The sequence below is a fragment of the Canis aureus genome, chromosome 22, assembly GCF_053574225.1.
Source record: "Canis aureus isolate CA01 chromosome 22, VMU_Caureus_v.1.0, whole genome shotgun sequence".
NCBI classification, from domain to species: Eukaryota; Metazoa; Chordata; class Mammalia; order Carnivora; family Canidae; genus Canis; species Canis aureus.
The window spans coordinates 30,193,319-30,220,231 of record NC_135632.1 but is presented as its reverse complement, the minus strand read 5'-3'; the positions used below and the strand labels follow the sequence as shown (position 1 = coordinate 30,220,231).

Here is a 26,913-nt window from a genome sequence, read left to right as displayed (position 1 = left end):
CATTAAGAAGAGAGAAAAGTGAAATTCAGTATTTACTATAGTGACTAGAACATTTTGGCTCCTTCCAATGATGGAGAACATATCATTCAGTAACATTTGTGATTGCAAATATATGAAATGAATTAATATGTTAAAGAATTCAATTTGAATCAATATGATGTTTTAAGAAGTTTTCTCAAAGAGATTTGGAGCCAAAAAGTAAAGATTTTAAGAAAACTACCTGGGAGGAGAAATAAAAATGCACTAAAGTGCATTAGAAAAAGTTCAAACAAAAAAAAAAAAAGAAAAAGTTCAAACAAATCTAGGAGGGCAGTTCATGGTCTGAGCTTTTGAGAGCAGTTGTCAAGGACAAAAGCAGAGTGCAAAGCAGAACTTGCTCTTGCTTCCTGCCTTACTCCATTTTTTTTCACATCAGGGAGCTGGGAGCATTCTCTCCTTCAAACTAATGCATAATTTCATTTTCTTTCTCTAAAACCAAGGCTGATGTACAACACAGCCAGGTTTCCCCCAGATAGAAGAACCATAGTGTAAGAAAAGGCACACTTAGGTAGATCAGGAGACTTCACATTGTTGTAATAAACAGCTTGTAAGGTACATGAAATCGGGGCCAAGCAACCTGGCAATGTCCTTATTTTCTGCTTCACTGCTCTTCTTTGATCGAACCCTTTTCCACATGTCTTGCCTCTTCTTTTATTCACCTTGTACCTGTATTACTGAATGCTGATGAGGTCTGACTTGGGTCAGCTCCAGCCTCTCATTTTCAGGTAATTTGCTTGGGCACTAAATACTGGCTGAAATTGCAAGAAAATTTGTAGGTTAAACATCACCCCCATGGATAGAGGAAAAAATGCTACCCATGGGTGTAGAGTAGCTCTGCAAACCCTCTCAGTTGGAAAGAGCATACCTGGAATATCCAGAGGTTAGGAATGTAATGTGAGACTGACAAACACTCAAGTCAGATGTCACAGCTTTTGTCTTTCACTAACAGAACAAACTAAATTTAGAGAATAGCATGTACACTGTAGAAAAAAGCTCATGTCAACAAAAGGCTAAAAAATAAACAAACAGGCCTGCATGTTGCCTAGAATCTTGCTAAGTTTGCTCCATGTGATTCCACTTCAGGAGCATGAGTCATTTTATCTAGAAGAGGGGAGAATATTTCAGGACACAACATGGTAATATTACTCTTTGTTATTTCATGCAATTCCAAACACTTTAAGGACACCTGCACACTGGGGATATTTTTTCGATTTGCATTTTAGTTTATTTGCATGCTATCCTCTCTGCAGCCTCAGAGCATAGTCCCATCATTGACCTGTCCCATTGTAGCAGTGTCGGGCAATAGAGAGAGCCCTGGAGCAGGAGTCTACAGACTCCTGAGCAGGACACAGATGTTCCACTTAGCAGACACATACATCTGTGCAAGGCACACAATCATAGCTTGTAAACTGGGGATGAAACATTGGAAACATAACATTTCTTATGTTATTAGAAATCACCTGTTATTTTCACCTCCATTTTGTTGAAAAGGAAGCTTCCTATAGAGATTATAATTTGTTGAAGGCTACACAAGGATGGAATGATTGGAAGAGTCTCAAAATCTGTTCCTTTTTCTTTAAAATGGGAATGATACCAGCTTCACTGGCTTCAAAAAATGTCACAGAGGAGGGATATAGGTGATAATATCTGTGAAGTATAAAACATGATACAAAAATAAGGAGGCGTTACATGTAGAGACCTGAGTGATTTTGAAAGAGGAAATGTCTCCACCAAGAAAAAGCACAAAACCTATCATTTACCCAGCTTCTCTACCCCAGGCCCCACCCCAAACTGTTCTGTCCTAGAGAGAGTTGCCTCTGTGAAGGTTAAAGCCTTCTTAGAGGCTTCCCACAACCAATGATTGATTGGTCAGTGTAGTGTATAAAGGTCTGACTCTCATCCCCAGCATGTAGAAAAAGTGAATAGCTATCTCAGTCATTTTCATCCATTAGGATGGTTAAAAATTTAATTGAGACTGCATCACAGCCCAAGCTTTCCTTATGCCCCATCTTTCCTCCTCCCCTTTCTGATCTAGGAGTATTGCTCTCAAGAGCATTCCCTAATAAATTTGCCATGCACTAACCTCTCTTCAAGTGACTGCCTGGGGAACCTGACCTGTAACACCAACATCTTTACCCAAAGACAAGGAGTATGTTTTATAAACATTGTTGCATTGGTTAAGGTGCATTTTTGTTCTGTGAATAAAACTAATTTTTATGATCCCACCATTGCAATTGGTATCTATAAAGGAGCTATGCACTCAAGGATGGTGACTAAATAGCTAAGTAGGCGAGCACCCCCTGATAAAATGTAGTTTGGAGAATGTGGCTCACTCCAGATGGTGTCAGTGTCCTTCTGCCTCCCATGTCTAAGGTCACCAGTCTAAGGTCACTGTTTCTAAGGACCTCTTGTGTCCTTCTGCCTCCCAAGTCTAAGGTCACCAGTCTAAGGTCACTGTGAAGTACACTTAAGTCTGGATTACAGGCTGGTCATAGGCTCAGGGTGCAATTCCAAATCCATTGCACTTTAATACTGTAAAAGTATCCAGATGAAACAGGACTTATTGTCCTCTCTCCCTATAATGGCCATTTTAAGAAAGAAGAAACTAAAACTTAAAAGAATTAAATAACACAAGGGCCTCCCCTTTTATTAAATAGCAGAGGTGGAACATGACTAAAGCTGTGTCTAAAATTCTTGGTGGAATATGAGTGAAATCATATGGTATTTGTCTTTCTCTGACTGATTTATTTTGTTTAGTATGGTACCCTCTAGTTCCATTCATGTTGCTGCAAATGGCAAGATTTCATTCTTTTTGATGGCTGATTAGTATTCCATTGTGTCTATATCCCAGATGTTGTATTATTGCCCAATATTTTTTTTTTACTTTGCTTTTTGTGTTTTTGTGGTCCTGAATTGTTTTTAATGTCAAACATTGTTGTATATTTTTAATAATAAATTCTGATTCTATTGCATTAAAAAAATTCTTGGTGGATATTTCAATAAATATTCATGGGAAGACTTGTGTTTGGGGGCAGGGGCCTCATGTAGATGCAAGAAAGTGACCCCTCATGGTACAATGTGAGTGACATCATAACACCTATTGAGTGAGGACAACAGCTTTGAAAAAAAGAAGATTCTGGAGGAAACAGGTATATCCTGGACTATTCCAAAAAAAAAGAAAAGGAGCATAGCTATCTTAAAAAAAAAAAAAAAAAAAAGGTTCCACTCCACCACTATCCCACCCCAGTGACCTCCTAGGTACCAGAGTAGAAAGAATTGAAGGAGGAACCGAAAAGTTTATTCAGGAAAAAAGAAAAGAAGCCGCTGTATCTTGCTGAAGTTGAGGTGAAAGGACTCAGAAATAGCAAAATAAATGGTATCCCCAGAACTGTGTTTTTCTTCAAATTGAGTGTGGGGTGGAAAAAGCTAGCTTTCTAGCTGATACCAATTGCTCTCACAATATCTTAGTCACATTTATCCATGCATCTTCAGTGAGCTGTGCCACATCAATATGCAGTCAAAAGCCCAGGACAAGGTCGGCTATGATAATAAATTGTTCTGCATAATGATGTTCCATGTCCATGCCCCCACTGACAGGACATCATATCACTGCTTTGTTAATCTGATTGCGAAGATTTTGTCAGGCTCTGCCAGGTGTGGAGAGCTGCTTCCTGAGCCTTGAGCCCTGATTAATCATATCCTGCACTGTCAGGTCTGGATCCTGAGCAGAGGAAAGACATGAATCTCTCCTTATAGGTTACAAACCCAAATGCCCAGCCTATTGTTGTTATACGGTAACACTGGCCCAGAGGCTCCAAATCTTTCAGTTTTTCAAGGAAATCCATATTGTCTGTAACCTATGGGTTGGATGCCATATGTTGGCCAAACAAAATAGATCTGCATATGGCACATAATCCTCAGATTACCTTATAATATATATAGTGCTCAGTTGTTATCAAACACTTCATTACTGTTGGTATCAGTAGAATCTTGGAAGGTAGGTAAGATAAATACCATTCCTATTTTATATGTGAGGAAAATGCGATTTATAGGAGTGAAGGGTCTTGCTTATAATTATATACCCAGGAAGAGGAAAGACTAAATGCTGGTTTGAGCCTGGACTCACGGTCTTTTCAGCAACCTGCCTTCTATATTAAATACACTGTTTCTCTATTAATGTCTTCTCCCTAGTAACTGCTTTCATTCTCTTGATCCCAGTCCCACTGATGCACTGCTTTGCTCAAATTAGTGGCTTCAATCTGTTAACATGGTGCTAGACTTACTGTTTGGCTTAACCTTCGGCTTCATTCTTGAAATCACAAGTCTTCTGGGTTTTGTCCTCTGGCCCTGTTCACTACTGCTCAAGCCTAGCCCAGCTGATGCCCAACTAAAAGTAATAGTTGATTACTGATTCTTGGTTTCAGCTCAGGTCATGATCTTGGGGTCCTGGGATTAAGCCCTGTGTGGGGCTCAGTGCAGAGTCTTCTTGTCCCTCTCCCTCTTCTCCTCCCTCTTGATTTCTCTCTCTCTAAAAATAAATAAAATCTTATTTTAAAAAGTAATATAGTGTGACACATGGCTTATTACATTGCTCATTATTTAAGTCAATGCCAGTGGAATACAGAAAAGTGAAATTTAAATGTGGGTTGACAATTCACTATTAGACAATTAAGGCTGGAATAGGGGATCAAAATTTATATATACTTTGACTCTTTACATGTTTATTTTCCTTTCCAGTTCTGATAAGCAGCCAAGTCTCACAAAGTAAATGCTAATTCTACCACTTCTGAGATGAGAAACGCTGAGCACTGCTATCAGAGAAAAATAATTTAAATGCCTACCTTGCACTTCACCTCTGTTGAAGAACCTTTATAGAAGTTTTCATGGGGTGCCTAAAGCAACAGAAGTACTATCATTAGAAATATACAAAAACCAGAAATGATATAGAAATGATTCATAATTTGTCCATCACCTATGCTTTGAAAATTGGAAGCTGAAAACTCAAAACATTCTAGTAAGTGTCAAAGCTTAACCATAAGAGGTAGATGTTGACAAACAGCTGTGGTAATAACAAAAATATCTGCCATTTTCCTGAGCTTCTACATTGTGCAAGACTCTCTACTCAGAACTATGAAGATGATACCAACAATACTTATAACAGCCCTCCAAGTTAGGTTTTAGAATTTCAACATACTATGTTTGATAGAATTGTGATCTAGAGAGACCACACAATTAGAATGTAATGAATCCAGGATTTAAGCAAGGCCAACCGAGAAGGACCACATATAGCATAGAGGCTCTAAAGATGGTAACACTCATAAAAGCCACACGTGTTAAAAAAAAAAAAAAAAAAAAAAAGGACTCTGCAAGGGGCTTATTGATAGCCCAAGGCAAACACAGTTTTGAGATAAGTACAGACGTTTAAAGTAAATACATGAACACCAATAAAAAAATAAATTAAAAAAAAATAAATAAAGTAAATACAAATAAAGTAAGGGCTGTATTGTATGCCTCTGAAGCCAATCTATGGCTGCACTGAGCACCATGAATCTCTCTCCACAGTCTCCCTTTCCTCCATGTTTCACATTTTCTCTATTCTTTCAGGCAAGTGATTAATTTAATTTAGTTTTTTTTTTATTTCTCATCTTTTCTTTTCCTTAACACATTCCTTTTAGAAAACAAGTTTATTTGGCCAAATTTAGTAGGGATATGTCCCCATTCTACCCAGGGAGAGTAATGAACGCAATCAGGCAGAATGGAGACAGCATCAGTTCCAGAAGGAGAGCTGATGGCCCATAGGAAGATAGACACTGAAAAGACAAAATGAGAGACAGCTATGATTAGTTAAGAACTTCCTTCTGCAATTTTATTCTCTCCTTCATTTATTGTCCTTATAAAATCCCAAAGTTTCACTCAAATGTATACTCAAGAAATATCCACCTAACCTCTCAAATTGCTTAGATTTAGGAATTCAGAGGAAAGGGAAGAACTGTGTCATCTTTCTGTTACTATACTTTGAAGAGGTCCCACTTTATGTTTTTTTATGTATCCAAAAAATGTGCAGAGAAAGAACAAGCCTTCAATAAATTGTTATTTATTCCTAAAAGACAATTCTGATTTTACCCTATCTTAAATCAAGGTAGCCTACTACTTTGAAAATCAAATGGAACACATATACCCATAGGAACTTAAGAGCAACAAAACACAGAGATTGAGCCCCAGGCTCTCCACTCCTCAGAAACTAACACTTTCAAGCATGGGGAGGGGGGTGATCAGCATTTGTGTCAGGCTGGCTCTCTGTTATACCAATGTGTATAGAAAAACATGTGGCTTTACTTCAGCAGTTTTCTTGGCCAGAGAATTATTGCTTCCTTCACTTTGTAAATTTGCTGAGTCCTCAGGAAGGACAGCTTAAAAAAAAATCAATGCCAGGTGGTTCTAGAAGAAATGCTTACAAGGATTCTGATGTCATTTTACCTTGGGAGAGAGTGCAGGGGATGTAATATCATCACTGTTTATCAACAGAAATGAAACATCCTAATATCTACTCTTCTCCTTGAGATGACAATGAGAGGTTCCAGACAGAAATTAACACATCCCCCCCCCCATTAGTAGTAACTTTTGTCATGAGAAGAACTTCCCTCAGTGGCTTCCCCAAATTACTCACACAAAGCAGACAACTCTGTTGTGAAGTACAGGTTGGCAAAATGAAATATACAATATAGGGACCCTAGTCTTTTTGTTATATATAAATTTATTTTTTATTGGTGTTCAATTTGCCAACATATAGAATAACACCCAGTGCTCATCCCCTCAAGTGCCCCCCTCAGTGCCCGTCACCCAGTCACCCCCACCCCCTGCCCACCTCCCCTTCCACCAACCCTAGGTTCGTTTCCCAGAGTTAAGAGTCTCTCATGTTATGTCTCCCTTTCTGATATTTCCCACTCATTTTTTCTCCTTTCCCCTTTATTCCCTTTCACTATTTTTATATTCCCCAAATGAATGAGACCCTATAATGTTTGTCCTTCTCCAATTGACTTATTTCACTCAGCATAATACCCTCCAGTTCCATCCACGTCGAAGCAAATGGTGGGTATTTGACATTTCTAATGGCTGAGGAATATTTCATTGTATACATAAACCACATCTTCTTTATCCATTCATCTTTCGATGGACACCAAGGCTCCTTCCACAGTTTGGCTATTGTGGACATTGCTGCTATAAACATTGGGTGCAGGTGTCCTGGAGTTTCATTGCATCTGTATCTTTGGGGTAAATCCTCAGCAGTGTAATTGCTGGGTTGTAGGGCAGGTCTATTTTTAACTCTTTGAGGAACCTCCACACAGTTTTCCAGAGTGGCTGCACTCACATTCCCACCAACAGTGCAGGAGGGTTTAGGGACTCTAGTCTTGAGATGCTCCTTAATTCATCTATTACTTTATTAGACAAATATTGGGGGGGGGCAATTAATATGTAATAAGCACTGTGCTACATATTGGGATTCAAGTGATCATAACAATATAAATAATGACAACTTATTTATTAAATGCTTCATAACATTCAGTAAGCCATGAACCATGCCTTAAATTCACATTCATTTTCTTATTAACTGTCTCCAAAAAAAAGTACTGAGATACAAATATTACTTTATTGCATAGATTTAAAAACCTAAAGCTTAGAATAGGTAAACATCTTGCCAAAGGTCCCAAAGATAGAACTCGATGGTATCAGGATTCAAATCCATGACCTCATCTGGAGGTTTTCAAGAGATGTGGCATATCAGTAGATTCTGAATATTGTATTTTGTTAAAAAGGGAGAGTTGATCGGGCAGTTATCTTTAAAATAAACATATTAGTAAAGGTGATCACACATTAATTCAATTTATCTTTAGTTTTACTATAAGTAAAGGGAGTTGGGATCACTCACTTATCAAGAATACTCAGTGTGGCTATTAACCTAGTACTAGAAGTCCTAGCCTCAGCAATCAGGCAACAAAAAGAAATAAAAGGCATTCAAATTGGCAAAGAAGAAGTCAAATTCTCCTTCTTCGCAGATGACATGATACTGTACATAGAAAACCCAAAGACTCCACTCCAAGTTTTCTAGAACTCGTACAGCAATTCAGCAGTGTGGCAGGACACAAAATCAATGCCCAGAAATCAGTAGTATTTCTATACATTAACAATGAGACTGAAGAAAGAGAAATTAAGGAGTCAATCCCATTTACAATTGCACCCAAAACCATAATATTCCTAGGAAGAAACCTAATCAGAGTGGTAAAGGATCTATACTCTAAAAACTACAGAACACTTCTGAAAGAAATTGAGGAAGACACAAAGAGAAGGAAAGATATTCCATGCTCATGGATTGGAAGAATTAATATTGTGAAAATGTCAATGCTACCCAGGGCAATTTACACATTTCATGCAATCCCTATTAAAATATCATAGACTTTCTTCAGAGAGTTGGAACAAATCATCTTAAGATTTGTGTGGAATCAGAAAAGACCCCGAATAGCCAGGGGAATATTGAAAAAGAAAACCAGATTTGGGGGCATCACAATGCCGAATTTCAGGTTGTACTACAAAGTTGTGATCATCAAGACAGTGTGGTACTGGCACAAAAACAGATACATAGATCAATGGAACAGAAGAGAGAACCCAGAAGAAGGCCCTCAACTCTATGGTCAACTAATATTCGACAAAGCAGGAAAGACTATCCACTGGAAAAAGGACAGTCTCTTCAATAAATGGTGCTGGGAAAATTGGACAGCCACATGCAGAAGAATGAAACTGGACCATTCTCTTACACCATACCCAAAGAGAAACTCAAAATGGATGAAAGATCTAAATAGGAGACAAGAATCCATCAAAATCCTAGAGGAGAACACAGGCAACACCCTTTTTGAACTTGGCCACAGCAACTTCTCACAAGATACATCTATGAAGGCAAGGGAAACAAAAGCAAAAATGAACTATTGGGACTTAAGATAAAAAGCTTCTACACAGCCAAAGAAACAGTCAACAAAACTAAAAGACGACCTACAGAATGGGAGAAGATATTTGCAAATGACATATCAGATAAAGGGCTAGTATCCAAGATCTATAAAGAACTTATTAAACTCAACAGCAAAGAAACAAACAATCCAATCATTAAATGGGCAAAATACATGAACAGAAATTTCACAGAGGAAGACATACACATGGCCAACAAGCACATGAGAAAATGCTCCGTATCACTTGCCATCAGGGAAATACAAATCAAAACCACAATGAGATACCACCTCACACCAGTGAGAATGGTGAAAATTAGCAAGACAGAAAACAACACATATTGGAGAGGATGTGAGAAAGGGGAACCCTCTTGCACTGTTGGTGGGAATGTGAACTGGTACAGCCACTCTGGAAAACTGTGTGGAGGTTCCTCAAAGAGTTAAAAAGGGAACTGCCCTACGACCCAGCAATTGCACTGGTGGGTATTACCCCAAAGATACAGATGCAGTGAAACACTGGAACACCTGCACTGCAATGTTTATAGCAGCAATGTCCACAATAGCCAAACTGTGGAAGGAGCTTCAGTATCCATCAAAAGGTGAATGGATAAAGATGTGGTCTATATATACAATGGAATATTACTCAGCCATTAGAAATGACAAATACCACCATTTGCTTCGATGTGGATGGAACTGGAGGCTATTATGGTGAGTGAAGTCAGTCAACCGGAAAAGGACAAACATTATAGGGTCTCATTCATTTGGGGAATATAAAAAATAGTGAGAGAATAAAGGGGAAAGGAGTGAAAATGAGAGGCAAATATCAGAGAGGGTGATAGAACATGAAAGACTCCTAACTCTGGGAAACGAATAAGGGATAGTGGAAAGGGAGGTGGGCGGGGGGATGGGATGACTGGGCGATGGGCACTGAGGTAGGCACTTGATGGGATGAGCTCTGGGTGTTATGCTGTATGTTGGCATATTGAACTCCAATAAAAATATATATATACAAAAAAAAGAATACTCAGTGGGAATTGCTGGTTATAGAAAAGATAGAGATTCAAAGAATAACTGATATGGAGCAGACTTAGAAATCTTCATGTCACTAGTATAGAAGTTATTATTTTTAATATAGAACAAATATATTTATTTAAATTTAGTATAGCATAAAAATGTATTTATTTCAAATAAAAATTTGATTATAAATACATGTTTTAAAAAAGCTTACAGTGAAATAATTTTCAGGTATAAAAAGAAATGAAATATGGATACATGTTACAACATGTGAAAACATTAAGCTAAATGAAAGAAGCCAATCACAAAAGACTAACAATTATGTGATTCCATTCATAAGAAATTTCCATAAAAGAAAAATCTGTAGAGAAAGAAAGTAGTTTAGTGGTTCTCTAAAACTGGGGTGACAAGTGAGGTGTTAGAGTACTAGGTAGAGAATTCAGAGTTTCTTCTAAGATGAAAATATTATAAAATTGACTGTGGTAATAGTTGCACATATCTGTGAATATGCTAAAAATCATGAAATTGTATGCTTTAAATAAATGAGTGACTTGTATATAAATTATATCTCAATAAAGCTATTTTTTTAAAAAAAGGCCAGTGTTGAAGCATAGAGCCCCATTCCTATCCTTTCCTTCTACAATGAGACCTCTGAGTCAATTCTACAGAGCTTTATGTTAAAAACAAAACAAAACCCAAAAAATTCACAACACTATTTTAAGCAATTTTATGAAAGACAGAACAGAAACCACTTCTCAAAATTTGTGAGGTAGAGCAGGAAAAACCTTATTTCTCTTCCTTATTCACTCTAGACCTAAAGAAGATTATTGATGAGTTAGTCATGCCATTAAATTAAATATACAATGGAATATTACTCAGTCATTAGAAATGACAACATGTAAACCATGTTGCTAAAGTTTGGAGCTTTCCCACTCATGATGGAAGGCATTAAAGTTCAGAGCTGATATGGAATATTCTCTTTATCCACTGTTCCCTTCAGTCATTTGAAGAGCAAAACGGGCTTGGAATTGTTTCCACGTAGGAGGTAATCCTTTTCTAGAAAGACTTAAAACAGCTCAATTTAACTCAAAGGCCTAAGAAAAAGTGTTCTCTCCCCTCCTTTTCTTGGCTTGGTGTTTCATGGAATTATTTTTTTTACCTTTAAAGTAGTATGATATCATGTTATCTCCTTTTCACTTCTCAAAGATTTTAAAGATGGGGCTATGCCAATCTCTTTCAGTAGCCTGTTTCAATGTTATGTGTAAGACAAGCAAGGAAGTCTCTACAATGGTTAGTCAAGTCATCCCTACTGTGCTTATGCCAAATTGTTCTTTTTGTCATCCCCCAAAATAGAGAAATACATCTTACCTGCTCTAAGAGATCTTTATTTTCTACATTTCATATTAGAATGAAAGTGAAAAATAGAATCTTGCTAATGGGCCATGAAGCTTCCAACCTCCAATTTTATTCTGATGAAGCATAAGTAAAAGTAAAAACTCTTGGTACACTGAAAAACAAAACTACCATATAACCAAACGTCAGACTCTTGGCTGCATCACCATTAATTTAACACTAATTAATCACTGGGGTGTTAGGAAGGTTGCTTCATGTCAAATGAAGATTTCATCTCTTGATACAATTACTGTTTTACAAAAGAGAGGTGGTAATAAGATACTTTTTGCTTCACTACTGTCCATACCTGAGCCAAATCTGCATCAATAAGAATATTAAGTAGTTGTTCCTCATCTCCGGTGATGCTGATTTTGGAAAAAGAAAAACCCACTTTAAGATGAAGGAAGCTACTGAACTTCCAGGGAGATGTGTATATCCAGTCCTTCCAGATGGAAGAATGGGGTTACACTCTCTTAGGCAGCTGACTGCCACAAAACCAGATGAGCTCTTGGATCCTATCCAGAACATACTGTCCATTGCCCACATTCTGCAACATGTATTCAAGCCTTCTGCCCACTTTTAAGTTGGTCTTTTGGGGATAGTGATGTCTGCAAATGGTGGTAAAAGAATTTTAGTGGACATTCCCTCCCAAAATAATCAATTTGAACAATTATCTGCATGAAAATGCCATTACAAAGGTTAAGAATTCCCATGAGAGATTACAACACCTAAATCAAGTACAGAAATAAGAAGACACAAAGAGGAAAGTAGGAAAAATGGATTTACAGTACTCCCATCACACTTCCACTAAGCCTGAGCAGACCTACACGTGGAGACATTCTCCCTATGGGAGAAAGAGTGAAATGAGTACCTAATTTCATCATAGACCTCCTCCCCCATGAATGCTCCAGCACCAGGCCAACTCCTGTGGTTCTAGGTAGTTCCCAGTGGATTTAGGCCTCTGGATTACCCAGTAATCTGCTGGCTCCATTGGTCCTAGGTGGCTTCCATGGCCCGAGATGACTTCTATGACACCAGGTTCCTAGTTGGTCACCATGAACTCAGGCCCTTGGCCTACCTTGGCATCATCCCTGGGTGGTTCCTGGGGCAACAAGCTCAAAATCAGCCCCTGTGGATCCAGATCCCAGCTAGGCTCACTACCATAGGCCTTTGGCCCAACCTGGCAAGTTAACAGCCTAAAATTCAGTTACATGTATGGGGTTTTTTATATAAGAATCATGGTAACCAGAATACAAAAACCTAAAATAGATACAGAAAAAATAAAGAGAAGAGAATCAAAGAATACCACTATATGAAAAGGATCAATACGTAAAGAAAAACAGCAAAAAGGAAGAAAGGAACAATGGAACTACAAAACAGCCAAAAAAATTAAGATGGCATTAGTAAGTCCTTACCTATTAATAATTACTTTAGATGTAAATGGAATACATTCTCCTATCAAAAGGCATGAAGTGGCTGAATGGATTAAACAACAAGACCCAATCATATGCCAATATGATCAACAACAATGCCAATCAACAAAAGACTTCAACTACAAGGACACACACAAATTGAAAGTGAAGAGATGGTAAAAAATATTCTGTGCAAATGGAAACTAATAGAACGCAGGGATAGCTATATGTTCAGGCAAACAGAAGACAAAAACTGTAACAAGAGACAAATAAGGTCATTATATAATGAAAATTGGGTCAATTCATCAAGAATATATAACAATTGTAAATAAATATGCATTGATTATTGGAACATCTAAAAAATATAAGAAAATACTCAAAGATCTGGAGGGAAATATAGACAACAACACAACAGTAGTTGGAAAGCTTTCAATATCTCAATTCCAGCAATGCAGAGATTAGCAAAAAATCAATAAACAAACATTGAATTTGAAGTATACTTTATGCAAAATTGATCTAGCAAATATAGAACATTTCATCTCCAAAGTATCTGAATACAATTTTTTTTTCAAGTAGACATGAAACATCCTCCAGGATATGGAGATTAAACAATATGTTATTGAATAACCAATAGATAAAAAAAACCCAAAATTTATTTATTTATTTAGTTATTTATTTATTTATTTATTTATTTAAATTTGAAAACAGTTATGTGCTTTATTTTTTTTTAATTTTTTATTGGAGTTCAATTTTCCAACATATAGCATAACAGCCAGTGCTCATCCCTCCAAGTGCCCCCCTCAGTGCCCATCACCCAGTCACCCCAACCCCCCACCCACCTCCTCTTCCACTACCCCTTGTTCATTTCCCAGAGTTAGGTGTCTCTCATGTTTTATCACCCTCACTAATATTTTCATTCATTTTCTCTCCTTTCCCTTAATTCCCTTTCACTCAAAAAATTTTTTAATCTTGAGATAAAAATGAAAACAAAGCATATAAAACATAAAAGATGCAGCAAAAGCAGTTCTAAGAGGGAATTTTTATAGTGATAAACTTCTACCTTAAGAAAATGATGAAGATCTCAAATAAGCAACCGAACATTATGCCTAAATTTAGTAACTAAACCCAAATTTAGCAGAAGGAAGGAAATAAACAAAGAGCAAAAGTAAATGAAACAGAGACCAGAAAAGTAATGGAAAAGTTCAGTGAAAATAGAGATGGTTTTGTGAAAAGATTGTTGACAAACCTTTAACTAGACTAAGAATAAAAAAGACTCAAAATCAGAAATGAAAGAGAAGACATTATAATTGACACCACAAAATCAGAGGATCATAAGAAACTGTTATTGATTATAACACAACAAATTGGATAATGGAAGGAATGGATAAATCCTTAAAAAATACCATCTACCAAGACTGAATCATGAAAATGATCAGGCTAGTTACTAAAATGGAGATTAAATCAGTAATCAAAAATTCCCCAGGGGGAAAAAAAAATCCCAGAAGCAGATGGTTTCACTGGTAAATCTTGCTAAATATTTGAAGAAGAATTAACAGCAATCCTCCTGAAACTAACGTTTGAAGAAATGAAATTGAAAAAAAAAAAATTGAAGATGAAGCAATACTCCTAAACTTATTTTATGAGACCAATGTTATCCTGATGCCAAAACCAGACTAGGACACTATAAGAAAACTAAAGGCCAATATCGCTGATGATTATGCAAAAATTCTCGACAAAATACCAGCAAACCAAATTCAATAGCACATTAAAAGATCACACACCATGGTCAAGTGTGATTTATCCCTGGGTTGTAGGGATGGTTCCACATAAGCAAATCATTAAATGTGATTAAATTTAATTAATAGATTGTAAGAGAAAAATGATATGATCATCTCAATAGATGCAGAAAAAAGCAGTTGAAAAAAATTCAATATCATTTTATTATAAAAACTCAAGAATTTTGATGTAGACGAAGCACACTTAAGAATACAGTCCATGCATAACAAATCTATAGCTAACATGATACTCAACGGTGAAAGTTTGAAAGCTTTTCCTGTAATACCAGCAATAAGACAAGGATGCCACTTTCACCACTCTTATTCAATGTAGTACTCAAAGTCCTAGCTGGTATAGTCAAGATAAAGAAATAAAAGGCATCCAAATTGGAAGGGAATAATTAAAATTGTCTGTTTTCAGATGATATTATCTTTTATATAGGAAAGCCCACATACATACGTTAGTAGTAATAAATAAATTCAACAAAATTACAGGATATAAAATCAATATACAAAAATTGGTTCTGTACACTAACAATGAGCTGAGAAAAATAAAAAGACCAATTCATTTATGATAATATCACAAATAATAATATACTTAGGAATATTTTTTTTAAATATTTATTTATTTATTTTTTATGATAGTCACAGAGAGAGAGAGAGGCAGAGACACAGGCAGAGGGAGAAGCAGGCTCCATGCACCGGGAGCCTGATGTGGGATTCGATCCCGGGTCTCCAGGATCACGCCCTGGGCCAAAGGCAGGCGCCAAACCACTGCGCCACCCAGGGATCCCACTTAGGAATAAATTTAACCAAAGAAGTAAAATATCTGTATACTAAAAATAACAAGATATTGATGAAAGGAATTGAAGGAGACACAGATAATTAGAAAGATATCTCATGTTCCTAGATCAGAATAATCAGTATTATTAAAATGTCCATACCACCCAAGGTAATCTACATATTCAGTGCAATCCCTATCAAAATTCGAATGGTATTTTCACAGAAATAGAAAAAAAATAATCCTGAAGTTTGTATAGAACCACAAAAAACCTGAATAGCCAAAGGAGTCATAAGAAGGAAGAACAAAGTTACAAGCATCTCAATTCCTTATTTCAAATTTATTGCAAAGTTATAGTGATCAAAACAGTATGGCACTGGTATAAAACCTGACATAGATCTATTAAATGGAATTCAGAGTCCAGAAGTAAACTCACAGATAAATGGTCAACAAATAAATATTTGATGAAGGTGCCAAGAATACTGAATGGGGAAAGGATAGTCTTTTCAAATAAATGGTGGTGAGAAAACTGGATATTAACATGCAAAAAAGTGAAATTAGACCTCTATCTAATACCACTCAGACAATTCAAAATTAAAGTCTTAAATGAAAAAAAAAAAAAAAGTCTTAAATGTAAGATCCCAAACTATAACAGTATTAGATGAAAACATAGGTTAAAAAAAGCTCCTTGATAGTGGTCTTGGCAATTATTATTTGTATATGCCCCAAAACATAAGCAACATTAGTAAAAAAAAAAAAAAAAAAAGACAAGTAGAACTTCATCAAATTAAAAAGCTTCAGCAAAGCAAAAGGAACAATCAGCAAAATGAAAAGGCAACCCATGAATGTAGGAAATACTGGCAAAGCATATATCTGATAAATAGTTAATATCCAACATATATAAGGAGCTCATAAAACTCAATAGCAAAACAAGAGCAACAACAACAAAACCCAATCTGATTAAAAAATAGTCAGAGGACTTGAATAGATATTTTCCCGAAGACATCTAAATGGTCACTAGGTACATGAAATATACCCAAAGTTAAATGAAATTACTATCTGGAAAAGATATCTTCACTCCCATGTTCATTGTCACATTATTCACAATAGTCAAAACATGGGAACCACCTACATGTCCACCGAAGGATGAATGTGTAAAGAAACCAGGGCATGAAACACACAGAGGATTATTACTCAGCCATTTAAATATAGAAGGAAATCCTGCCTTTTGTAACAACATAGATGTATCTTAAGGGCATTATGGTAAGAGAAACAGTTTATATATAAACTTTATGCATACATAAAGGCCGAATTCATAGAAAAAACAGAGTAGAATGGGGGTTGTCAAGGAATAGAGGATGGGGGAAATAGAGAAATGCTATTCAAAGAGTACAAACTTCCTATATAAGATAAATAAGTTCTGGAGATTTAATGTACAGTATAATGACTATGATTAACAATAAGTAATTATATACTTGAAAGTTGTCCGAAAGATCTTACATGCTTTTTCCACAAAAGCAATTTTAATTATGTGAACAGATGGAGGTGTTAACTAACTTTGTTGTAGTAATCGTTTTTGTAGTATATACACGTGTCTAATTATCACATTGTACACCTTAAAGTCACATTTCATATGTCAAATAGTATCTCAATAAAGCTGGAAAAATAAACATATAAGTAAAATGTCTTTTTTTTTCCTATTGATTTATAGAAGTTCTTAAATATCTAGATGCTTGGTACTTGCTTGATTTATACTTTTTCATTATTTTACTTTCAACCTTCCCATGTGTTTGTTTTATAAATGTCCCTTTTTTAAAGCATAAAGCTTGACTTTTTGTCCTCCCTTAATGTCCAGCCTATCAGCAATTCCTGTAAATTCCCCTTCATTAATATTCTTTGACTTGATCCCATTGTCTACACTCAGTGCTACAATACTTGCTCAATTTACTGTCTTGTCACTTGGACCACTATTTTTTAATATATCTTTTTTATTCAGATATATTCTCCTTCAACCCAGTCTCCATTTTCAAGCACATCTGAGATTCTTGAAATGTAAAGCTGATTACATCACTCTTGAAGTTAAGAACTCTTTAATTATTGCTAATATAATCTCCAAATCCCAGCATGGATTACAACACCCCTCAGGATCTTAATTCTGCTAATCTCACCATCCTTACCCTATGTCATTCTTTTCATTGATCTCTATGCTGTAGCCATACATTTGTTCTGTTCCTCAAATATGCCTTCTGACCTGTGAGCTTTCACATATCCTGCTTCCTGCATCTCTGATATTTTTGTCTAACAGATGTTAATCCATTTATTTAAGGAAACCTCAACTGCTCCCATCCACAAACATACATATTTCAGATAAAGTTAGCTATAACAAGCTCCAAAAATTTACTAATAACGTCTGCTTTTAATACTTTTATTTTGGTGCTTTATGAAATGTATAATATTTATAAAAAATATATACATAAATAATAATAAATAATGCATAGCCACATTTTCAATATTAAAAAGTAAACCAATCTGTACCAGTTCATACTCTGTACAAATATACAGAGTAAAAATGCAAAAATTTCTCACATAATTGCTCTATTTGTCCTTCTCCAAGAACATTATTTCTTGTCCCAGAGATAAGTATTGCTATTGATTTGATATATAGCCAATGGACCTTCATTTATATGCACTTAAGTATAGAAAGGTTTTTTATTTCATTTTCATAAAAAAGTATCGTATCTATTATTTGATGATTTTTCCCACTGGATGATATGTCTTGGAATCCTTATTTTTAAATTAAATATGTCATCATTTACCTGTTCACCTATTGAAAAACATTTGAGTGATTTCTAAATGTGAATTATTAGAAACAACGCTTCAGTAAGTTCCTCTATACAAATGTCATTTTGCGAAAGTGCTAACATTTCTATAAAATATATATCATAGAAATAGTATTGCTAAGTTATAAAATATGCACGTTTTTGTTGCTATTTTCTTTTTTTTTCAAAATATTCTTAAGTATTCTTACACTTTCCCCCTTCCATTGAACTTTACAATTTGTCAGTTCTATTAAGAAACTGTGCACACAAAAGAATCCATTAAAAATGATATGCTAGAAGAATGACATTGAAAGGCATTTAGAATATATATTATTACATTTTAAAAAGTAGATAATAAAACTTTTTAAAGTGTGGTCCCATTGGAAGAGAAATAAATCTATTTATCTAGACAGTCCAAAAAATAAATAAACTAAAACATTACTAGTGATTATCACTGGTGGATAGGAACACTGATTTTTATTTTCTTATATTTTTAACTGACTCTTACATTTTACATAATGAACATTATGACATATAATATAAAACAGTATTTCTTCTCAAAACACAAAATGAGTCTGCTAACATGGGTATCTCTAGAAGAAGCAATGTATCTGAAAAACTCTTCAACTGAAACAAAGAAATTAGTTTAAGTACAGTCTATTTGCTTCCAGAAGGAAGAGTGGATGTGGGCTGCCTAATTTTATCGTCGAATTTTCATGTAAATAAAATCCTTTCCTCATTGCCTGAAGATATTATGTTGGGTGGCAGTAAACAAGAAAAGATGAAGTGGAAATTCAATAAAAAATTTTTATTTCGACAGAAAACCCTAATATTGTAGTACACATAAATGTGCTAGCTGGTCTCACTTTAAATTTATGACCACAAACTTCAAGTAGGCCCTCAGGGCTGCCTAGCAATCCTCCTCCATTTCCCCACCCAATTTGCTCTCCCTTCTTTGGAGCTCTTGCTACTCATTTCACAGAGAAAAAAATGCAATCAGAAAATAACTGCCATATTTTCATGCTTTTTCCAAGTTTACCAATTTGCCTCTATTGACATATACTCCACCTTCCATTTAACAGAAGGAACAGATTAATTTGTATAATCCTGAACTCATTTACCCACCTGTGTCCTGGAGCCTACATACAGCCTTTACAGTTACACCTTCTCTTCTCTCTCTCTCTATTGCATAAATACAATGAGCATAAACAACTTCTAAATAGGAAAAAAATTATAGTTATATTTAGGTTTTATTCTACATACTTTTTTCTGCATGTTCATTATGACAACAGAAAACAGAATTAACACTTGTCTTCTTAGGATCAATGAATTGTCAACATACAAGGAAGCAATATCCTCATTTTTCTCAGCCCTTGGATCTCGTCTATTAACAGGACCTCAAAGTCAAGCATCCCACTGTCTTACCTCTCACAGTTCCAACTTACTCTTTCCAGTAACATGTATCCAATGAATTTTAAGCTGACAAGAACTTTTAATCTGTGAGCAATATACATTTTTACTGCCTGTCACCCCTGTCAATCCCTTGTCCCCTTGCCTGACAGCCCTTCTTCATTACATTATTCCCAACAGCCTTCAAACATGATGTGCTATCTCATACATTAAAAAATTATTTATTCATCACTATCCAATCACTGTCCCATTTCTCTAATCTTTTCTTTAGGCTATCTAAAAATAATTTTTTTTGCATCTTTTTCCAATATCTGTCTTCTAACTCGCTCTTGAATACTCTCTGAGAAGGCTTTCATTCCTACCTCTCTACTAAAACCATTTTGGTTCAAGTCACCAAGGACCTCACCACCAAAGTCCACATTACCCAGTTCAACAGTCACTTATCAGTCCTTTTTTTTTTTTTTTTTTTATCAGTCCTTTTTAAATCCAGTTTCCTAGTGGCATTTGACAAAGGTAATCATGCTTGCTTTTGAAATACTCTTTACCTGTTCCTTGAGATCCCATACTCACCTAGCTTTTCCTTCTACTTAGTTTACTATTAGGATCTTTCTTTACTTCCAAACATCTAAATATTGCAGTACCCCAGGGCTAATATCTAGGTGTGAACTTGACCAGATCTGTGGTTTTAAATATCTACATACAAATTTCTCCAAAAATATGTGAAGTTTCAACTTCTCTGAAATAAACACTCACAAATCCTACTGTCTACTGAATAGCTTCTCTTAAGTTTCAAGTAAACATCTCAAGTTTAATTTGTCCAAAATTAAAATTTTACATCCTTCCCCATTTTTTTCCCCATTTGTGTTCTCTAGCTCAATAAATTATATCACCGCTTAGGTACTAAGGCCAAAAAACTTGGAATCACCCGACTCATTGACCCTTTTATTCTTTTATACTCTGCATCCAATCTATTAGAAAATAAGTTCTCTTCATCTTCAAAATAGATCCAATCTCCAAACTTGATCCATCACATCTACAACAACCAAACCCTACGATTTCTCACCTCAGCTACTGCAATGCTGTCTGAACTGTCTCTTCTCTCAGTTATACTCACTATGGTCCATTCTCTACAGTGCCATTGGAATGGAAATATAGTATATAAATTACAGCATGGTAGTGCTCTGCCTCAAACCTTCCAATGCATTCCCTCCTCAATGAGAATAAAATTCAAGGTTCTTATCCTGGCCTTGGAGCCAACAGCTTCCTCTACAACATGATCTTCTGACGCTACTCCTTACTAAGCATGCTCCATCCCTACTAGCTTGGTTGCTATTCCATAAACCTGCCAAGCATGTGGTAGCTCCAGGCTTTGGGGCACACTAAGTCTTCCAGCTACTTTTTTTTTCCAGCCGGGCCTCTAACTTTATTTAGGCTTCTTCTCAAATGTTACCTCCCCAGAAAGGACTTCCCTGACATTTGTATATAAAAACTGCAAACTCTCTACCACCCTCCCCAAAATAAATAAAATAAAAATAAAAATAGCAAACTCCCTGAATACTGCCTATTCTCATTTCCTAAGCTGATTTTCTGATTCTCCATTATATTTGTTAATACTAATTTTATATAATACATTTTCTTATTTTCTCACCAGACTGAAATGTCCATTAACAGAGGACTTTGTTTTGTGGCTATATTCTTAATGTCTAGATCAGTGCTTGGTAGGTAGTTGCCACTCAATAAATATTTGTTGGATAAGTGAATGAAATAAATCATGATTTATATGCCACCTACATTTTTAATCAGCAGTTTTAAATTCACTAACCTCATTGCTAGGGCATGACTTCAAGCTTAGACATTTTATCCAAGAATTACAAAGCCATGTTAACAAGGTGTCTGGAAACTTAAGGACATTTTTAATATAAAAATCATCATAAGGATTGAGATAATATACTAATGTGTAAGAAATAAATGGCTCCTCAGGAGCCCACCCTGCTCAGTGTTTTTGGGTAGCAATGTAAAACCTCTGGTCTTTTCAGAGGAATGTCTTTCCCCAAGGCTCCTAGTCCATTGGCAGGCTGTGGTTATAATTTTGTTTGAAAAAAATCCCAGGACTTGGAATGCTGAATTCTATTCCCAGCTCTGCTAATTACTAACTGTGTGACTTTAGCCATGTGGCTCCACCTTCTCTGGGTTTCAGATTTCTCACCTGTAAAACTAAGACAATTATACTGACATTGCTTCCCAGGGATGTTATGAGGAACAGTTAATGATAATAATCATTAAAGAATTATTTCCATCTCCATTGGCTATTAATTAAGTTCCACTATGTGCAGGACTCTATTAACTCTTTAACAGGCAGAGTGGATGTGTAACATAAAACAATTCAGACATCTTTTTCTGCCTAAAGAAATATCTGCTAGAAAATATAAGAAAGCAATAGCATTATGCTGAAAAAAATAACTGCTCTCTTTATGGCCATAATTTCCTGTCATGTTTCTTCTTTACCCCAAACTTCACTCTCTCAGCTGTTAATTGGTAGGAGGATATTATGACATCATTTCACAGAATTTCAGAGCCTTGAAGACCCCAGCAGTTCTCTGCCTCTAGCTATACACTTTAACTTAGAGATAAAGTAATTGACAACTAGAGAGATTTGAGAGTTTTCCAAACTCACCAGGCTGGGTCTCTAATCTCTGATCCCCAATTCATTGTGCTTATTGATATATTAGGCTGCACTTTATTGTCCCAAACAATAACATGGTGGACAGATAATATTTCAGGCAGCATGAATGGCCAGCTCTTTTTTGATGAGAAGCCCAGTAATTTAAGGCTATTGGCTTACAGTTAGTTTTGGCCCTAAGGATGAATTCTAATAGAAAATAATGAATAAAAATTCACATTTTTTGAACTCCATAATGTTTTGTATTGAAAAATTCTACTAGCTCTTTATATCTACTATTTCAGTTCACCCTCATGATAACCATACAAGAGAGGTATTGTCATACTTAATTAACAAAGAATAATGTTTGTATATTTATTCAGTAACTGAAATTCCAGAAGTTTAAAAGAATGCATTCATTAAGCAATAGGGTTAAGATTTGAATCCAGATTTATCTAGTTCCCAAATTCTTATTTTACCATTACACAATATAGAGGAAAATTTGTTTTTTAATGGAAACTTAGACATTATCTATAGCAAGGGTCAGCATACGTTTCCTTAAAGGACCTAACAGTAAACATTTTAGTTAGGCTAGAGACCATTAGGTTGCATCTATTCAATTATGCCATTTAGCATCATAAGCAGTACATAAACAAATAGGCATGGTTGTATTCCAATAAAACTTTATTTACTAAACAGATGGTTGGCCCTCAGCTATACTTTGCCAACTCTTACTCTAGAGCTTACTTTTGAGTTATGGGGCTGACTCTGTGGGAGCTATCTCACAACTAGCACTGTTACTTATAGATAACTGATAGCAGTGCTAAATAATTCATGTCTATAGACATGTACACTTTGTTTCTCAGAGGTTCATTTGACTTTCTTTTCCCACTGTAGAAGCCAATTTTTCCTTCCATTTTTACATTCATTCCAATAAGCTTCATTTACACATATGCCTGTTCTTTTGATTTGCCTTTGAACTGGCTTGATACATGCTGATCCCCTTATTTTGTTAATGAATTAAATAAAATCTTTAATACACATTCAATTTATACCTGTCTGAGAGTCATTATATTGCCTTTTTTGAAAGTGATCCTTTAACAACAGTACAGTAAAAAGCATTAGCACACTCCCTCTACTACATCCTATCTCGTAAAAGTGTATCCATGTTTAAAATGACTTCATCTTTTTTTCCTCTTCTTCTTCTTAGCTTGAGGAGAAATGAGAACACAAATGTTTCTGGACCCCCGCAGAGATTTAGAGAGCTTCTCTGTGCCAGACACCCTCCATTGGCTGCAAGGTGCCATTATTTTCCTCCTCCTATGCAATATGAAGGTTGCTTCATATCAATCATGTCAGTACAAGTCATAACAGAGAACATCAACTCAATTTACTTGTCTTTTACAATCCAAAGTTGATAAGAAGGAAAAAAGTTGCCAATGTGATAAAGCAGTTTCCTCCACCGATTTGACAGAAGTATTCTCCATTTTATGCTTAGCTGGTGCACTGAAAACAAAGCACATTGATTCTGGAAATAAACATATTTCTTCACATTTACCATCTACCTCTCCCTCTCTCAGCTCCTTCTTGAAATGCACTGTTCAGTAATGGATTCACCAGGGCTAGCAAATGACAGCTATTTATTAGCAAACCTTAGAATCTCAGAGTTGGGAAGAAACCTTAAGGGTCATCTCTTTCATGACAACAACTAAAACAATAGTAATATCACAACAATAATAAGATCTAAAATCTCTTTATCATTTGTGTCAGGTAATTTCTTAAATGTTTTCTTTATAAAATTCCTATGGTAGAACACCTGTTATCTTGAAAAAATTATTTATAATCCTCTCTTCACTCTGAAAAGTAACTCAGTTTTGAAGATAAATTATATGATTACTCATTTATGTATAATATCTTATTTGACCTTCACATAATTTTATGAAGTAGGTATGATGGTGATAAATACAGAAAAGTAATATGTCTAATGTGCCTGAGTGGCTCAGTTGGTTAAGGGTCTGACTTGGAATTTCAGCTCAGGTCATGATCTCACCAGTCATGAGATTGAGCTCTGCATGGGGCACCACACTCAGTGAGTGTCTGCCTCAGATTCTCACCTTCTGCCCTTCCCCCAACTTGCGTTTGCTCTCTCACTCTCTCCCTCTCCTTCAGATAAATAAATAAATCTTTAACAAAAGTAATGTGCCTAAGTGCATGAAACTAGTGAGTAAAATTGTGATTTGAACCTTGGAAGTCTGAGCATTCATTAACTACTATGTTTTTTTCCATTTATATACCCATCACATCTGGAACAGTATACCCAAGTGGTTGTTCACGGAGAGTGAAATCATTATCTGTGATAAGAACCAGTTCTATCTTTGGATAATGCTGTTGAAGTTCACTTGCTTATTAGGCTGAAATCTATTCTCTCATAGTTTCAGAAACCTGGGCAAAAAAAAATTAGAACCAAATCATAAAAGGTCTTATTCCATGTGAAGAACATTATATTGTATTTGAACCTGAAAGCAAGAAGAGGCAAGAAAGTTGCATTTTCTTTTTTAAAGAATGTTAAGGTCAGAGGCATTGATTATGAATTATACAGGAGGAGAAAGAGAGTTTCACTAATCCTGAGGACAATCATTAGCATTTTTTGCTCTTTCACAGCAATTTAGAGCTTTATATTTGCTTTTACACTTAGAGCCAAAGTTCATAAAAAAATGTGGATGAACAGCTATGTTGTAGAATGATGGATGTTAAGGGCTGTTGAGATCTTTATCTTCACTAATACATAGACACAATTTAGTAGATACTAGATAGATTGCAATGATCTCCTGAACTTGACCAGCAAGTAGAAGCTCTAATATCATTAAGATAATGAAAACATACACACAAAATGTGTTTTCTCTCCCTTTTCAGAGGTTTATGTGGCAGACCTGTCAAATTCATCCTATAAAACATTATGTCTTGGAGATAGTTTTGTTTTAGAGAGGTTTAGCCAACTGCATAAAACCATGAAGTTGAGATTCAACCAATGGAGGATACACAAATATATGAACATGTGTGGGAAATGGGAAAATTCATTGGCCAATAGGGGAAAATTTTCAAAATATCTTGAATAGCTGTAGCTTTGTGTGACGAAGCTAAAGGAAATATGTGTGAAGAGAGCCAAGTCCTCATTTTGAAAAAACATTTCCCAGATGCATTTTCCTTTTTCTTCCTGGGTTTTGTGATCAGATTATCCAGCTCTAAAGTAGCCAAAACATCCACTTGAGTATATTTACTACTTTTAAGAGCATTACATTAAATTCACTGTTTTTCATTTAAGAATGGGAGAAGTTTGATTGCCAACTTTAGAACCCTCTCAAAAACAACAGCTTTGGAGTTCAGCGTAGCACGGAAGCTTTTTAACTTCACGTTCCATTTGCCTGTGGCAACATCTGACCTCTTTCCTCAAGCCTGCCATTTAAATTTCTTCTTTATTCCCCTCACAGCCTTGGAAACAAGTCAACAATTACTTTTAAACAGGAATCTTTATAGTTTAAATATCACACGCTCTTACTTGGTTATGAAAACATTTTACCTTTAATTAAGCTTTTTTCAAAAATCCATGTTTTCAATCAAAGAGAAAATGTGCTGTGAAGTTCAAAAATGATTCACCATTGGAAAAGGTGATGTGTTTTAGAATGTTTCCGAGGGATTTTGTGGAACTTGGAACAATAATTTGTTCCATTTAAGGGGAGCTATCTCAGTCCATTCAGCTTCTCTAATGCAATACCACAGACTAGGTGGCTTATAAACAACTGTTTCACAGTTCTGGAAGTCCAAGATCAAGTTGTTGGCAGATTTGGTGTCTGATAAGGAATTTTCTCCTGGTTCACAGATGGCCATCTTCTCATTGTGTCTTCACAGAGTGAAAGGGAGAACTTTGGGCAGTAACTCCATTCATAATGGCTCTACCACCACATTGGGGGTCAGGGTTTCAAGGTATGAATCTGAGGACACAAAGATCCAGTCTACTGCAAGAGCTATTTGCTTCTATACATTCTAAACATCAGTGCCACCACTTTGCACAATCTAAGGAGCATCATTCTCATCAGATTCATTACACAATGTCATGTGGCCTCCTGGACTTAGTAACTCCATGTAACAATTTTGATGACATGGGCTATGATCACAATTGCCAAGGTTGTCAGATAAAAGGAACATGATAAAATTATTAAAGGGATCAACTGTAAGGAAGTGTGCATCTCAAGTTAGAAGACAATGATTAACTTCAGGATGCATAAGTGGTATGGAAGTGGAAATCAAATTTTCTGTGTTCTTGGATCTTCAAGTTGAATCATCTTGGCAAAAAAAAAATATTTGTAATGGTGTAAAACTGAACAAAATTCTTGCTATTAAAGAACTAAAGTGCTTCTGATACCTAAGGAAAAACATACCTTTGTTTATACTTTTGTTTACAAACATTTTTTACCTTTGTTTATAAACTTAATAAATTATGGCACTAGCTTCTCCATTTCCTAGAATTTAATTGTTTTCTTGCTCACCTATCCACTTGTCCTAGTAGAACTGAGTTCATATTCAGTACAGATTATTACACGATTTCAGTTTATTGCCAAATA

General features: G+C 35.6%; 1 long non-coding RNA gene across 2 annotated transcripts; it reads right to left on the bottom strand.

The window, feature by feature from the left end:
* Positions 1–299: 299 nt before the first annotated feature.
* LOC144294346 (uncharacterized) lies at positions 300–26,223 on the bottom strand. 2 transcript variants are annotated; one of them, XR_013361753.1, is made up of 3 exons: positions 25,872–26,223; positions 4,881–4,931; positions 300–791 (listed from the first exon to the last, which is right to left on the bottom strand). It is a non-coding gene; the product is annotated as an uncharacterized LOC144294346 (long non-coding RNA). The 2 variants fall into 2 exon arrangements; XR_013361754.1 differs by lacking the exon at positions 300–791 and adding an exon at positions 1,332–1,686.
* Between the last annotated feature and the right edge of the window lie 690 nt (positions 26,224–26,913).